The sequence below is a fragment of the Choloepus didactylus genome, chromosome Y (assembly GCF_015220235.1).
Source record: "Choloepus didactylus isolate mChoDid1 chromosome Y, mChoDid1.pri, whole genome shotgun sequence".
NCBI lineage: Eukaryota > Metazoa > Chordata > Mammalia > Pilosa > Megalonychidae > Choloepus > Choloepus didactylus.
In genome coordinates, this window is record NC_051335.1 from 25,647,668 (window position 1) to 25,665,709 (window position 18,042).

Sequence of the window (18,042 nt, forward strand, 5' to 3'; positions counted from 1 at the left end):
TTCATTTATCATACAATTCAACATCTCTGTTTCTTTAGTGATCCTCTGTGTGGATGTTCTATCCATTGATGAGAGTGGTGTATTGAAGTCTCCAACTATTGTTGCAGAGGTATCTATTTCTCCTTTCAGTGATTGCAGTGTTGCCTCATGAATTTTGGGGCATTCTGGCTTGATGCATAAATATTTATGAGTGTTATGTTTTCTTGATGAATTGACCCTTTTATTAATATACAGTGTCCTTCTTTGTCTCTTTTAATTGTTTCACTTTTGAAGTCTAACTTGTCTGATATTAATATAGCTATTCCCACTTTTTTCTGGTTGTTGTTTGCATGAAATATCTTTTTCCAACCTTTCACTTTCAGTCTATTTTTGTCCTTGTGTCTAAAGTGAGTTTCTTGTAGACAGCATATAGATGGGTCCTGTTTTTTAATCCATTCTGCCAGTCTGTGTCTTTTTATTGGGGAATTTAATCCATTTACATTTAGTGTTATTACTGTAAGGGCAGTACTTTCTACTACCATTTTGTTTTTTGGAATTCATATGTCATGTCTTATTTTTTCCTCTCTCTCCTTTTACCTTTCCTGATAATCTTCATTTCTGCACTCTTCTCCAACTCTCTCTCTCCTGTCTTTTCCTATCAGCCTGTAGCACTCCCTTTAGTATTTCTTGTAGTGCTGGTCTCTTATTCACAAACTCTCTCAGTGTCTGTTTGTCTGAAAATGTTTTAATCTCCCTCATTTTTGAAGGAAAGTTTTGCTGGATATAGAATTCTTGGTTGGCAGTTTTTCTCTTTCAGTATCTTAAATATATCATGCCACTGTCTTCTTGCCTCCATGGTTTCTGCAGAGAAATCTGTGCATAGTCTTATCAACCTTCCCTTTTATGTGATGGATTGCTTTTCTCTTGCTGCTCTCAGAATCCTCTCTTTGTCTTTGACATTGGACAATCTGACCAGTAAGTGTCTTGGAGTGGATCTATTGGGATCTATTCTATTTGGTGTATGTTGTACTTATTGAATCTCTAATTTTCTGTCGTTTATAAGAGTTGGGAAATTATCAGTGAATATGTCTTCTATTACTTTCTGCCCCTTTTTCCCTCTCTTCTCCTTCTGGGATACCCATAACATGTATATTTGTGCATTTCATGTTGTCACTCAGCTCCCTAAGACCCTGCTCATATTTTTCCATTTTTTTCACCATCTGTTCTTTTGTGTGTATGAATTCGAATGACCTGTCTTCCAGTTCACTGATCCTTTCTTCTGCCTGTTCAAATCTACTGTTGTGTCCCTCCATTGTGTTTTTCATCTCCTCCATTGTGGCCTTCATTCTCATGAGTTCTGCCATTTGTTTTTTTAAGTTTATGAATTCTTCTTTATGGTCATCCAGTGTCTTCTTTGTATCCTTCAGCTCTTTTGCTATATCTTCCTTCATTTCATCAAATTTATTTAGCATTAGTTGCCTCAACTCCTGTATCTCAGCTGAGTTATTAGTTTGTTCCTTTGGCTGGTCCGTATTTTCGTGTTTCCTGGTATGGCTTGTTATCTTAAGTTGTCTAGGCATCTGATTTTCTTGATTAGTTTATTTTGGAGCTTGTTTTCTATCTTTTACTTAGTGGTTTTCTTGTTGGTTGGCTTTGTTCTCTGGCCTCTGCTATTCAGTTCAACTTATTCTAGACCTCTAACTTAGGTTCTATTTAGTTGATCAGAATTTTTCCCCTATTGTTTTTTCTGTTTCTTGCTCTGCCTCTATGTAACCTTTTTGTGAGTGGGTCTCCTCAGATATGGTCAACCCTAGTCAGATTTTCCCAGTCTAGTGAGGCCCAGGTCTCATTGGGAGGGTATGGCGTTTTCCTGGGAATGAGACCCTCCTATGAGGCCTTTAGAATTGGTGCTTTTCCTCTACTGTCCAGCAGGTGGCGCTTGCCAGCCCGCAGCTCCCCCACCAGTGTAGGGAGGTATGGAGACTTTAGTCCTCCTGGTGATTCTGATCCTGTTGGGGGCGTGGCTGACTGAAGCCAGAATCTGAATTCCAGCCCCTGGGGTCTGAGTTCCCAAAAGGAGGACTGCCAGTTGAGCTGGACCTCCCTCCACTCTCCCAATCCTCAGAACTCCAGTTGTCTCTCAGGGGCACTATTCCCTTCTCCCCTCTCCTCTTTGGGGCATCTCCAGGTAGATTCCTTGGTCAGCCTGAGTTGCCAATTAAAGATGGGGGTGGAAACCTTCAGTAGTGAATACGAAACTCAAAGACACTGTGGGTACTCTGTCTCCCCCCAAGACCAGCCTAGTCCCTCAACCTGGGCTTTCCGATAGACAATAACCACATATATTACTTTTAGATTAAAAAAATAGAAAAGAAAAACAAGAAAAAGAAAAAAGAAAAAAAAAAGAGTCCCTTTTAAAAGTCTTTCCCCAGCCTGGAAGTTTTGTCAGTGTCAGAATAGAGCATTTAAAGATATGCTTTGGGCTATTGTCTGATAATTACTCTCCAACAGCTTCAGTTCCACCCCTGCCGGGGGCTATTGAAATGCAAAAAGGTAAGGGATCAGTGAGAAGCCAGAAAGGACAAAATATAGGGGAAAAAATGGCTTTTTTGGAGTCTGGGAATGGGTGCCCGCTTTTACATGCCCCCACTTCTCAGAGCCCAGCCCTTCTTTAGCACCCCCAGCTCCCAAAATTGGTTAATTAATTTGTTAATTAATTCTGCAGTTGAGGCTGGGTTGAGCCCCCCTTCTTTCCCTCAGCAGATTGCTGTTTTTTGGTTTTTTTTTCCCCCTTTCAGGGAGCCAGCAGCAAGACAGTCTGTGAGATCTGGGTGGGGAGGGGCACCAGACCCCTGGTCCGGGGAACTTACAATGTTCGCTGCAATCTCAGCTTTTCCTCCAAATCCGAACTTGCGTCCGATGTGTGACTGGTTGCTGGAGACCCTGTAAACACTGATTCATATAGTTCTTGGGTAATTGCCAGCTGCTCTAGGGGAGAGACAAAATTCTGCACCTCACCACTCCGCCATCTTGCCCCACCTCCCCTTCTATGACTTTTGAAGCTGTTTTCTTCAGCACTTGGCCAGTGAATGCAGCCCTTTAGCTCTTTTCAGTGCTTTAGGAAGGTTACTGTCTTTTAGATTTCTCTTCTGTCTTTTCCCAGGGGGTTTAGAACAATGACCTTCCTCAGAGATGGCCTTCAGTGACCTGAAGTAGTTGATCAAAAAGCTTAATTTTTATTTTGAAATAAGTTCAAACTTACAGTAACAGTGGCAAAAACAATACAAACCCCATACACAGAACTCCAGCACACCCCACCCCCCCCTCCACCGATACCCTGATCTACCAACTTTAATATTTTGTCACTTTACCCTTTCTTTCTTTCCCTCCCTCCCTCCCGCCCTCCCTACCTGTCTATCATCTATAATCTATTGCTCTGTCTTCTGAACATATGAGAGCAAGTTGCACACATCCTTAAACAAATAATATAATTCACATGTACATTTCCTATGAACAAGAATATTCACTTATGTAATCACATTAAGTGTAGTTAAGAAGTTCAAGAAATTTAACATTGATATAAAACTTACATTCTATATTTCATTTTTTTCTTATGTCCCGATTGTGTCCTTTTGAGCCTTTTCTCCTCTATTCTTAGATCTCATCCAGGATCATCTATGGCATATAATTGTTATTATCTATTTAGGCTGTCTTTTTTTTCAATTGTGGAAACATATATACAGCATAAATCTTCCCATTCCAACTCCTCCCAAGCATTCCATTTAGTTGGATTAATCACATTCACAATGTTGCAATGCCATCACCTTCCCACCATCCATTACTAGAAATTTCCCTTCACCCCAAACAGAAACCCTACACACATTTCTTATAAACTCCTCATTGCCCCTCCCCCCCGCTTCTCGGAACCCCTACTCTACTTTTCATCTCTATGATCATATTCTCTGATACTGTCTTTGTGTTTACTGTGGGGCTTAAATTTAACATCTTAAGTCTATAACAATCTTGTTTTCTTTGATACCAACTTAACTTCAATAGGACACATAAACTATGTTCCTATACTCCTCCATTCCCCCACCTTTAACCAGTTCTTGTCAAAAACTACATATTTTACATTGAGTCCAAAACCACTGATTTATCATTACACTTTATGTATTTTAGATCCTGTAGGAAGTAAAGTGGAGTTACAAATCAAAAATACAGTAGTATTGGTATGTATATTTACCATATGATCTTTACTGGAAATCTTTATTTCTTCATGTGGTTACAATTGTTTAGTGTCCCTTCCTTTCAACCTGCACAATTCCCTTTAGCATTTCTTATACGACTGATGTACTAGTGATGAAGTCCCTCAGCTTTTGATCATCTGGGAATGTTTTCATCTCCCCCTCATTTTTAACCTCCAGGTGTTTGGAAATTTTCCAAGTCTCTGATGATTATTGACTTCTATTTGTATTCCATTGTGGTCAGAGAATGTGCCTTGAATAATCTCAATTTTTTTTTTAATTTATTGAGGCTTGTTTTATATCCCAGCCTATGGTCTATTCTGGAGAAAGTTCCATGATCACTAGAGAAGAATGTGTATCCTGGCAATTTGGGATGTAATGTTCTATATATGTCTGTTAAATTTCTCTGTATCTCTCTCTCCTTTCTTTGTTTCTCTGTCAGTAGGGCTCCCTTTAGTATCTGAAGTAGGGCAGATCTTTTATTAGCAATGTCTCTCAGCATTTGTTTGTCTGTGAAAAATTTAAGCTCTCCCTCAAATTCAAGGAGAGTTTTGCTGGATAACGTATTCTTGGTTGGAAATTTTTCTCTCTCAGAATTTTAAATATGTCATGCCACTGCCTTCTTGTCTCCATGGTGGGTGCTGAGTAGTCACTACTTAGTCTTATGCTGTTTCCTTTGTATGTGGTGAATTGCTTTTCTCTTGCTGCTTTCAGAACTTGCTCCTTCTCTTCAGTATTTGAGAGTCTGATCAGAATATGTCTTGGAGTGGGTTTATTTGGATTTATTCTATTTGGAGTTCACTGGGCATTTATGCTTTGTGTGTTTATATTGTGTAGGTTTTGGAAGTTTTCCCCAACAATTTCTTTGACTACTCTTTCTAGACCTTTACCCTTCTCTTCCCCTTCTGGGACACCAATGAGTCTTAAATTTGGATGTTTTATTTTATCTATCATATCCCTGAGATCCGTTTCAATTTTTTCAATTTTTTTCTCCATTTTTCTTTTGTTCTTTCATTTTCCATTCTGTGGTTCTCGAGGTTGCTGAGTCATTGTTCAGCTTCCTCTAGTCTTGTACTATGAGTATCCAGGACCTTTTTAATTTGGGCAACAGTTTCTTTTATTTCCATAAGATCATCTATTTTTTTATTTACTCTTGCAAGTTCTTCTTTATGCTCTTCTAGGGTCTTCTTCATGTCCTTTATATCCTGTGCCATGCTCTTCTTCATGTCCTCTATATCCTGTGCTGTGTTCTCATTGTTTGTCTTTAGTTATTTGATTAATTGCTCCAAGTCCTGTGTCTCCTCTGATTTTTTGATTTGGGTTTTTGGGTTTGGGTTCTCCATATCGTCTGGTTTTATCATATGCTTTAAAATTTTTGGTTATTTTTGGGCTCTTGGCATTTGCTTTACTTGATAGGGTTCTTTTAGGATATGAAGGATTATTCAGACCCCAATCTCTAATTTGTCAGATCTACAGCTTGGTGGCATACACTTTCTCTAACTAACCAACAGATGGCATCCATGAGTCACCTATTCCCCTCAAGTCAGTTCTCCCCAACTTTGTCTTTGTGGTGTGTGGGGGTCTGATTCTTGTGGGGGTCCAATTGGCACACCAAGTTTGGGTGTGTTGTTGTTGCTGTCTGCCCTAAATGTGGGGCATGTGTCTGAGCAGTTAGGGAGGGAGGGCAGCTTTAATAATCAAACCTCCCAGGTGTTCCTGGAGATTTCAGGCTGTTGCAAGAGTCTAAACCTTCATTTCTGTCTCACCACAGATTGTCTCTGCCACTGACCCACAAGTCCTTGGTATTGGCATAGGGTTCCTGGGTTTTCCGGGTGGGTTCCTCTTCCTAGCCATGCCCTTCTAAGACCTTTGCTGAGGGAAGGCTGTGCTACATCTCAAGTGCATGCCAACCCTCAAGGGAAGTTCTGGGCTGCCGGGCCATGCAGGGGTGCTTCCAGCCTGTCATTTCAGAATGCAGACTCCTGGTTTCACCAAGAGCATAGTCCCTGTGGATTTAGCGGACCTTGTCCAGCTGGTGCATTGCTGGAACTGATGTTCTGGATCACTTTCTGGCCTCTATCTGGTATTTTTCATGGAGGTGTTTTTTGCCCTGTTTCTCCTAGCCGCCGTCTTAGTTTCTCCTCTTGCTGATCCATTGAATGAATTACAAAGTGTTAGAGTTAGAATCATCTGATCCAGCTTCTGCATCCAATTCTTAAATCTATTACTAAGTGGTGCTGAATTGTTGCCCAGCTCCACTTCAATACTTCAAATGACAGGGAGCTCACTTTTTTCTTATGCTCCTCATCTAGCACCCATTTCATCTTGGCCATCTCTGTTTATCACTCAAGTTACTTCCAACTGTGGTCTGACAGCAAGTTTAGTTTCATTGTTTTTGTGAAAGCTTTTTGCAGATTTGAAGACAGAAAACCCATTTCTTTAATTTTCTCCCCTAGGCTAAACATCTCAGTTTTGAGTCCTTCATTCTAGACTTTTTTCTCTGAATAGAAAATTTATCTATATCCCTCATCAAAGTTTGCTGGAACATATACTTTTTCCCTTTCTGCCACCTTAATGAAAACACATGCCCCCTGTTCATGTATCTCTGTAGATTGTAATATTTTTATGTTAAGTCACTATCATTAACATATGATTTAATTAAAACACATACACTGAACCCCTCCTTTCCACTCACCTTCTCCTGTCCCAGGAGTCAAACATTCTAATTTGGCATGACATTATCTGGTCTAGCATTGCCAGGCATATGAAGTGTTTAAAAGTTCATCTTCCGTTGTTTTAGTCTTCTGGAGTAGTTCATACTCCAGGATGTTTTTGAAGTCTTAAATCTCTCTGGGAAGTTTTTCATAACATCTTTGAACAACATAGCACTACAGTAAATGAAATATACTGCACTGGATTAAAAAGTTATTTCCCCAGTTTGTCAAGCTGACAGAGAACATGAAACCTCCCATTAGGCCTTAGACATCTCTGACTGTCAGTGCAGCAGCTCTGACTGCACAAGGTTCCTACCATCCACTGCTCAGCACAAGCTTTATCCGGGAAAACACCTGCCATACATATATCTTGAGTGGCAGCAAGGCAAAGAAAAGGAGATATACAAAGAGTCAGAAATAAATAAGAGAGATAAGGGACTTTGTTATCATAAGCTAATAAACTGAGTTCAGGTAATCAGAGCCAAAGACCAATGGAAAACCATTATTATAACTTAAGAAAAGTAAAGAGACCTCATAGAGGACCAGAGTTAAATAAAAAAAATGGGCAATGATCAGGAACAGGCAAAGAATAATACCAGTAAGTCCAAATATTGAAGGACAGGAGTCTATATTCCAGGGAGTTAAGATACCTGCCATCAAAAGTGAGATCTCATACTCAGATGAGTACTATTGGTTATGATTTCCTTTGAAGATTTTCTGTGAAGCCAGGAACTTCTGCCAGGATTTCTGTAAAGTGCTAGACCAGACATCCTGGGTGTCAATCACAGTGAGAGTGAATAGGTAAATATGGTGGGTGCATACCATAAAGCATTATCCAGCAGATAAAAGCAACCAATTAGATATACACATAGAAGTGTAATGGGTCTGGATCTCAGCTAAGATGGTGGCACAAAGAGTAGTGGAAGCAAGTTAGTCCCCCTGGAACAATTCATAAATGACAGAAAAAAATAGTAAATAACCTGGAATAACTGAGGGAAGACAAATGTGACAGTCCACTCATCATACACCAACCTGAACTGGGAGGAATACCTGAGAGCGCAGCATAAAATTTGTAAGTAAAAACTGCAGACCTGCACCAAGAGCCAAGAGCCCCTCCCTCATGAAAGCCTCACAGTGCTAAAGAGCAGCACTCTCCTAACAAGCAAAGATACCTCAGCCCAGATCCAACTGGGGCTTTAATGTTAAATGCTCAATAAAGACAGTGAATTCCAGCAAGCAGACAGAGGCTTTTGGTGATGACTGACCTTAGGAGAGTCAGGGGACATATCTGTCTCAGGAAGGGGAGCCCAGAGGATCAGGTACTATCTCTGGCCAACGGGTGAATCTAGGAGCTTTCTGTCCCTTTCTCTGTCTCTCAACCTGGGCAGCTCAGTGGGAAAAGCCTCAGCCATTTTCAGCTCACACTGCTCTGCTGCAGAGAAAGCCTCAGCCATTTTAAACTCACAGACAAGGTGGAGATAACAGAGTCAAAGAAACAAAGAATCTATTTATATGCAAATGACCTCTCTGTAGGTCATTTCCCAAGAGGAAAGAGGAGGGGCCCAGCTCTACTACCTGCCTTACACTCAGAAACAGACCCCAGAGCCTGGGGGAGGAGAGCTGTGGGCCACACCTCCTTACACCAGTCTGGAGCTACAGGCTGACAGGTGCCACCTGCTGGGAAGAAAAGCACAGGGTGTGTCAATCCTCTAAGACACACCATCAGGGAAACCAGATACTGAATATTTCCTTCTTCTGTGACCTGAGCTTGTTCTTATCTGGGAAAACCTGATTGGGGTGGCCTGGGAGGTCAGATGCCTAGACAACAGAAAACTACAACCTACACTAAGAAAAACAAAGCTATGGCCCAGTCAAGGGAACAAACTTACACTTCAACTGAGATACAGGAATTTAAACTACTAATGCTAAATCAATTCAAAAAGTTTAGAGAAGATATGGCAAAAGAGATGAAGCATATAATGGAAACACTGGGTGTACATGAGGTAGAAATCAAAAGTTTGAAAAAACAACTGGCAGAATCTATGGAAATGAAAGGCACAACACAAGAGACAAAAGACACAATGGAAACATACAACAGCAGATCTCAAGAGGCAGAAGAAAACACTCGGGAACTGGAGAACAAAACACCTGAAAGCCTACACACCAAAGAACAGACAGAGAAAAGAATGGAAAAATATGAGCAATGTCTCCAGGAAGTTAAGGATGAAATGAAATACAAGAATGTACATATTATTGGTATCCCAGAAGGAGAAGAGAAGGGAAAAGGGGCAGAAGCAATAATAGAGGAAATAATCAATGAAAATTTCCCATCTCTTATGAAAGACATAAAATTACAGATCCAAGAAGCACAGTGCTCTCCAAACAGAATAGATCTGAATAGGCCTATGACAAGACACTTAATAATCAGATTATCAAACATCAAAGACAAAGAGAGAATCCTGAAAGCAGCAAGAGAAAAGCAATCCATCACATACATAGGAAGCTTAATAAGACTATGTGCAGATTTCTCAGCAGATACCATGGAGGCAAGAAGGAGGTGGTATGATATATTTAAGACACTGAAAGAGAAAAACCACCAACCAATAATCCTATATCCAGCAAAACTGTCCTTCAAATATGAGGGAGAGTTCAAAATATTCTCTGACAAACAGACAATGAGAGACTTTGTGAACAAGACACCTGCCCTTCCGGAAATACTAAAGGGAGCACTACAGACTGATAGGAAAAGACAGAGGTGAGATGATTGGAACACAAGTTGGGGTGATGGTACCACAGCAATGTAAGTACACTGAACAAAGATGACTGTGAGTATGGTTGAAAGAGGAAGGTTAGGATCCTGCGGGTCACCAGAAGGAAAGAGGAAAGATAAAGACTGGGACTGTATAACTCAGTGAAACCTAGAGTGCTCAACAGTTTTGATAAAATGTACAAATATGTTTTTACATGAGGGAGAACAAATGAATGTCAACCTTGCTAGGTTCTAAAAATAGGGAGGCATTGGGGGAAAATGCAATCAATGCAAACTAGAGACTATAATTAACAGAAGCATTGTATTATGCTTTCTTTAATGTAACAAAGGCAATATACCAAAGCTAAATGCATATAAGAGTGGGACATAAGGGAGGGGTGTGGGACTCTTGGCATTGGTAATGTCTGACTCTTTATTCTACTTTAGTTTAATTCTATCTTTCCTGTTGTTGCTTCCTAGCTGTCATGTTTGTTTGTTTGTTTTCATTTCTCTTTTCTTTTTCTTTTGCTTCTCTACCTTCTTTGACTCTTCCTCCTGCTTTGTGGAAGAAATGTAGATGTCCTTATATAGATAGTGGTAAGGGTGGTGAACACATAAATATGTGACTATACAGGGAACCATCGATTGTTTACTTAGGATGGAATGTATGGCATGTGAACAAAACCATCTTTAAAAAATGGGTTGATGTTGAAACCTTGAGGGCAATATTCTGAGTGAAATAAGCCAGACACATAAGGACAAATATTGCAGGGTCTCACTGATAGGAACTGATTATAGTATGTAAACTCATTGACATGAAATATAAGTTACCAAGATATAGAACAAAGCTAAAGAATGGGGAGCGGTTGCTTAGTATGAGCATAATATTCAACTAGGATGAACTTAAATGTTTGGAAATGAACAGAGGTGATGGTAGCACATTGTGAGAATAACTAACAGTGCTTAATGGTGCATGAATGAGGTGGAAAGGGGAATCTCAGAGCCATGTATGTCACCAGAAGGAAAGTTGGGTGTCAAAAGGTGGGAATGTATAAAACTGAGTCCTGTGGTGGGCAATGTCCTTAATTAACTGTACAAATATTAGAAATCTCTTCCATGAACCAGAACAAATATATGACATTACACCTAGAAGTTAATAATAGAGGGGCATATAGGGAGAAAATATATACCTATTGCAAACTATATACTACAGTTGGTAGTATTTCAACATTCTTTCATAAACAGTAACAAATGTACTATACCAATACTACACGTCAACAATGGAAGGGGGCTGGTTAGGGATATGGGAGGATTTGAGTTTCCTTTTTTTTTCTATTTTTTTCCCTTCTTTGTCTTTATTTCTTGTCTGGAGTAATGAAAATGTTCTAAAAATTGAACAAAAATTAATTGTGGTGGTGGATGTACAGCTGTATGAGGGTACCAGGGGCAATTGATTGTACACTTTGGATCTTTGGATAATTGTATGGTATGTGAACAATCTCAATAAAATTTTTAAAAAAAGAAGTGTAATGGGTCTTAAAATCCTGGTTCTTAGTAAAAATTAAAAATTGAGATTTTATCATTTACCAAAAATGATACACCATTTATATAAATTTTTAAGATATACACATGCAATACACCTTTTAAATGCACACATCCAAAGATACACATTTACCACATTAGATGGTTGCCTATGAAAGAGTATTGGAATAAAGGGGTACAAATAAATAATTCAAGAGCAAAGCATGCTTGGATCACTAATGAATTGAGGAATATGATGGCATCAACCCCCTGCACCTAAGAGCAATAAAATAAGTAAAATGCTAAACCAGCCTATACAAATAGGAAAGGTTACTAGATGATTAGGGAGTAAGAACAGCAGTGCTATCCAATAGAGGTTTCTGTGATAATGAAAATTTTCTGTTTCTGCACTGTCCAGTGTGGTAGCCAGTAGCCACATATGATTACAGAGTGATTGAAATGTTGACTAGTGTGACTGAGGAACTGAAGTTTTAGTTTTATTCAATTTTAATTAGTTTAGGCTTAAATTTAAATAGCAATATGTGGCTAGTGGCTACCACATTGGACAACACAGGTTAGAAACTGTGAGTGAGTTCAGATACTGGCACAGAAAAGGTAAATGGATGCTGTAGTTGCAGAAAACCATTCTTCTAACACTTGGTCCCACCTATATATGAGAAGATAGCAAAGGAACCTAAGAAAACCAGGATCACTAGGAAAGAACAGCACTCATCCTTGCCTTCTTCAGTACTTGTTTTGCTCATCAGTAGGTGAATCTCCAGAAGCCTGGCCCCTAGAAGTTTTTCCCTACTGTGGAATTGGCTACTAGAATTGAGAAGAGTATTGCAGAGCTACCTGCTGCTGTTCAGAAAATGTAGACTTTCAAACAGCACATGCAATGGGTGTTGCCTGTACAGACTTTCAGACAGAGTGCCATCTGTATGACCTTGGGCATCAGCTAAGATTGGCTTGAGCTGGTTGCTGGAGAAGATACCTCAAGGAGCTAATTTGTAGACTATGATGCTCTGAGGGATTTTTTTTTTGCTGCCTTGGATATGAAAGACAGTAATGAATTGTCAGGAGTCAGAATAGGGATATAGTAGGGATAGATAACTGCCGGGTGCTGAAGAACTCCAACTAGAATGACAGCATAACTGTTCTTAGGCCCAACCCATCTTCTTTTGCAATGTCCCCTCACCTTGAACCCCTAATCCTGTCCCATATTCCTGGATAAGCATTCCCAGGCCCATATGGAAAATTAAAGGAATGGGAGAAAAGAGCTTCTGATGTGAGACAGGTGCATAGCCTTGTGGCATTGGGCCTTGTAGCCTTGTGGCACATATGGATTCCTGGGTACTTTTGTGGGGTTATTGGGATTTTCCTTTCCTGGAATGAATAAAAATTCTACAGAAATTGTAAAATTATTTTTGTAAACTAAAAAACTCATCTTGAATTATTTTCCTCCACATATAAGTAGCTAAACAGAGATAACCTAGAGGAATCCACCCACTGGTGGAGGATGCCTGGACCCTCTGAACTTTGGCAGTAACAGGTCTTGTGTCAGTGTGCAGGTTTGAATGTATTGTGTCCCCCAAATGCCATTATCTTTGTGGTCTTGTGGGGCAGAGATTTGCTTGGAATGTGCCCCACCCAGCTGTGGGTAATGATAATTTTGATGAGATGTTCCCATGGAGGTGTGACCCCACCCATTCAGGGTGGGCCTTGATCAGTGGAGCCATATAAAACATGCTGACTCAAAGAGACTGGAGGGAGTGCAGCTATGAGTGACGTTTTTAAGAGGAGCAAGCTTGCTAGAGAGGAACATCCCAGGAGAAAGCCATTTTGAAACCAGAACTTTGGAGCAGACGCCAGCCACGTGCCTTCCCAGCTAACAGAGGTTTTCCGGACGCCATTGGCCAGCTCCGGTGAAGGTACCCGATTACTGATGTGTTACCTTGGACGTTTTGTGGCCTTAAGACTGTAACTGTGTAGTGAAATAAACCCCCATTTTATAAAAGCCTATCCATCTCTGGTGTTTTGCATTCTGCAGCATTAGCAAACTAGAACAGATTTTGGTACCAGAGAAGTGGGGTGCTTTTGCTGCTGAGTTTGCAAATACCAAACATGTTGGAATGGCTTTTAAATGGATAAGGGGAAGATTCTGGAAGAATTGGGACGAGCTTGATAGAAAAGGCCAAAACTGCTTTAAAGAGACTGTTTGTGGAAATATGGACTCTAAAGATACTTCTGATGAGGCCTTGAACAGAAATGATGAATATGTTGTTGTAAACTGGAAGAAAGGCGATCCTTGTTTTAAAGTGGCAGAGAATTTGGCAAAATTGAGTCCTGGTGTCAGATGGAAGGAAGAATTTAAAAGTGACAACCTGGAATACTTAGCTGAGGAGATCTCCAGACTACCTGTGGAGGTTGTAACCTGGCTTCTCCTTGCAGCTTATAGTAAAATGCGAGCAGAGAGAGATAAACTTAGAACTGAACTCTTGGGTTCAAAGAAACCAGAAGCTGATGGCTTGGAAAATTATGAGCTTCCAGGGGGTGGAATCCCAGAAGCTACAGCCCAATGTGAGGATGTAACCAAACATGGAACCCAGCTGCCATTTCAGTACCGAGCAGAAAGAGATAAACTTAGAACTGAACTCTTGGGTTCAAAGAGACCAGAAGCTGATCGCTTGGAAAATTACGAGCTTCCAGGGTGTGGAATCCCAGAAGCTACAGCCCAATGTGAGGATGTAACCAAACATGGAACCCAGCCGCCATTTCAGTACAAGCCAAGATTGGAGATGGAATTATCCAGAAAGGATTTGTGGAAACTCCTATTGTCTGATGGCTTTGACCCCTGTGTGCTTCATGCAAAGCCAACAGAATTTTTGCGAGAACTTTATAGACAGAGCTGCTGCCAGTCTGGACTGGAGGAGACAGACAAGGAACAAATTGCAGGAAAAATTTCTTCAAAGACAGAGCCATGGAGGTTGAGGTCTGGAGTCAAGAGGCCTTGGGCTGGGAGAGTGGAGCAGCCCACACGCATGGAAAGGGTGAGTTTGCCCAGGAGGTCGAAGGTGGGCATTCCACCTCGATGCTCTGGAAGAGTTTTGCCACCCGAGGTCCCAAAGAGGGTGGAGCACATTCCCAGGGAATTGGGGAGAGCCTGGCTGCTACCACACTGTTCTGAAGGGGTTGAGCGTGTGCCCCGGAGATGGAAGGGAATCCCGGAGCTGCCCCGAGGTTTGAGGAGGGTGGGGCCGAGAAGGTGGTCTCCCCAATGTGTGGATATGTTGGAGCACTCACCCAAGCATTTGGAGAAGAAACAGCTGCCAAAAAGGCGCTTGGGAAGGGTCAGACTCCGACTCTCTCAAGCCCCAAGGATGCAACGTTGTTCTGTAAATGACTCTCAGACTTTGAAATCTAATGGAGTTTGTCCTGCGGGTTTTAGGAACTGTTTTGGTCCTGTTAACCCTGTTTTCCTTACTCTTTCTCCTTATGGCAAGGGGAATGTTTATCCTGTGAATGTTCCTCCTTTGTATATTGGAAGCATATAACTTGTTCTAAGTCCACAGATCCAAAGCTAAAGGAAAAGTATGCCTTAGGACTGACCATGCCTATATTTGATTTTGATGGGATTTTGTGCTTAACTTTTGTTACTGAAATGATTTGAGTTTTTGTGATATTGTGATGGAATGAATGTATTTCGTATTTGGAAAGATATTGTCATTTTGGGGTCCAGGGGGTGGAATGTGCCGGTTTGAATGTATTGTGTCCCCCAAATGCCATTATCTTTGTGGTCTTGTGGGGCAGAGATTTGCTTGGAATGTGCCCCACCCAGCTGTGGGTAATGATAATTTTGATGAGATGTTCCCATGGAGGTGTGACCCCACCCATTCAGGGTGGGCCTTGATCAGTGGAGCCATATAAAACATGCTGACTCAAAGAGACTGGAGGGAGTGCAGCTATGAGTGACGTTTTTAAGAGGAGCAAGCTTGCTAGAGAGGAACATCCCAGGAGAAAGCCATTTTGAAACCAGAACTTTGGAGCAGACGCCAGCCACGTGCCTTCCCAGCTAACAGAGGTTTTCCGGACGCCATTGGCCATCTCCGGTGAAGGTACCCGATTACTGATGTGTTACCTTGGACGTTTTGTAGCCTTAAGACTGTAACTGTGTAGTGAAATAAACCCCCATTTTATAAAAGCCTATCCATCTCTGGTGTTTTGCATTCTGCAGCATTAGCAAACTAGAACAGTCAGCTACCAGCTTATCAGTTTGAAAATGACTGCTGGGAACCTTTGAATCTTGAAGACGATTGTATAAAAATGTAGCTTATGAGGGTTGACAATGTGATTGGGAAAACCATATGGACCACACTCCCCTATGTCCAGAGTATGGATGGATGAGTAGAAAAATGGGGGCAAAAAAAAAGGCACCCAGTGTTCTTTTTTACTTTAATTGTTCTTTTTCACTTTAATTTTTTTTCTTATTATTTTTGTGTGTGTGGTAATGAAAATGTTCAAAAATTAATTTTGGTGATGAATGCACAACTATGTGGTGGTACTGTGAAAAATTGAATGTACTCTTTGTATGCCTGCATGGTATGTATGGTATATGAATATGTCTCAATAAAATTGAATTTAAAAAAAAAGAAAACAACTGCTGGACGCCACCACAAGCATATCTGTAAATGGAGTGTGGTGGGTTTGGAGTAGGATCTGAAACAGTAGTATCACTACTTGGTAGGGGTTGCCTAGAAGCTGGGTATTTAATGATGGCAAGTCCAGAGTCGAATAGGGAGTTGTACTTGTCTTCATGAGGAATGATCAGAGATGGATTCCTTTTCCTTTAGGCCCTGGGCATATAGACCAGAGGGAATTTTTTCCCTTGGTGAAAGAATTCCTAATTAGATCAATATCTGGAAGGCCTATATTTGGAATTGACAAAGATAGAAGAATAACTTGAAAGTAAAATCAAAATACAGAAATCCAAGAGTCATCTCAGTGAGATATCTGGTATGTCAGATATACTCCTACTTTTCCCAGACTGTAAATGTCTTGAGCATAGAGTTTGTGTTTCTCACTTATGTTTTCCTCATGGCATAGTCCAGCATATAAAATAGGTACTTAATAAATGTGGGAAAAATGTGGGAAAAATGAACATACATCCACAGCCATATGAAAATCATACATAGTTGATTTTCACACAGCCAAGAAGATTAAGAAAGTGGATAGTTCACTAAGCCCCAGATCCTCAGATCTTCATCAGTGAGAACTGTGCTGTGCTTCACTAACTAGAATAGAGGATGGGTACTCTTCTTTCAAACATTCATGCTAGGAAGGCCTTGGAACTATCTTTGAAATTAGGAGGGAGGGCCAGGTATTTTACAAATGAAACCGAGGCCCCCAGTTAGTTGTAAAAGCTAGCTCGGCATCTCATGAGAAGACCACAGTAGAACCAGGATTGATTCCAAGGTTCCTGAGCCAAGATGTTGGTATCACTTTTGTTCATGGAATGGTTTGTATTTGGTTATGTTAGCTTCAATTTACTTGGAACCATTTATAGATATTCTCATCTACTTACCTAAAAATAGCAGGTAGATCAGGTAGATATATCTAATTCTTTAAGGGTTTTAAATAAATATAATTAATTTGAAGTTTTTTCTTTATGTTCTTGTTTCCAATTGGGGTTAGAATGAAATAAGAAATGAGTAAAAGAATGTAAAAGAAGACTGCTATGGTAACTTGGGACTTTTAAAATATTTTTTAATTGTTAGGTTTCCCTGTTCCCTCCACCCTCTCCCTCAAAAAGAAAGCTTCAAATATTGGTTTAACTGGGCATAAATTACTTGAATTTATTTTAGCACTTTTAGATCAAATTAATTCTTGGCTCTGCTTGTCTTTCAACTTCTGATCCTTTATGAAGAATCCTTCTTTCATAATGGGAGAAGAGAGGCACCATGATTTTTTAGTGTTCATGAACATCATGTATGGGGTGTGTGTGTGTGTGTGTGTGTGTTTGTGCACGTATATGTGTGTTTCAGGTGGTGCTTGGGCTGGTAAGGCTCAAGGTGACAACACAGAACTCTAGAATCCAGAGGCTGGAAGAGAAGTGCTTCCTCTACAGATGGATTTGGGGTTTGGCTTTCTTTTCCCCCACATCCATCCACTTCCCCTCCCAAGATAAGCAGGGACAGCCTTCTCATTTGTGACAGCATTTCCAACAATAAAGACAAACAGAAAGTTAGTAGCCTTCTGATTAGTGGTTATTTTATTTATAACTTATATTCTACCTGGTAAGTAACTTGGTGGCATGGAAATATTTCTGGAAGGTAATACATTCAAGGATGTGCATGTTTTACCAACCCCCTGTATGACCTTGAGCAAGTAGTTTCTCCTTTCTGGGCCGTGGTTTGGAGGCTACACTATCTTCCAAGATGCTTCCAGCCCTGTGGTTCAGTGACTGTAATTCTGAAAAGAATTCAATGCCATTTTAAATTGTAGTTAACAGGATGGTTTAATAGTCAGAAATAGAGGTTAGAAACCATATGAAGAAAGTTGAAACATAATTCAGCCTAAAGTTATTGCACTCAAGCCTTAAACGTAATTCAATACTGCCTGGAAACAAACTCTGTGTTAGGCTATAATGGTTTATTCCTTCCAATGTGCCTAATGTGTCATTATACTGCTCAAATAGGTCTGGAGACAAACAGGAAGAAATACCCCATCCTTTACCTGAAAAACTGTGATTGGACTTCTCTCCCTTTGTTCCTTGGAAAATATGGGGGAGAGGCATCCTGGTAGAGAGAACATCAACTGTAAAACACCTGGAACCAAA

At 40.5% G+C, this 18,042-nt stretch overlaps 1 protein-coding gene across 1 annotated transcript in view; it reads left to right on the forward strand.

Moving 5' to 3' along the window:
- NEXMIF (neurite extension and migration factor) overlaps positions 1 to 18,042 on the forward strand; it is a 333,843-nt gene that overhangs the window by 302,811 nt on the left and 12,990 nt on the right. The gene's annotated exons all lie outside the window — the stretch shown is intronic.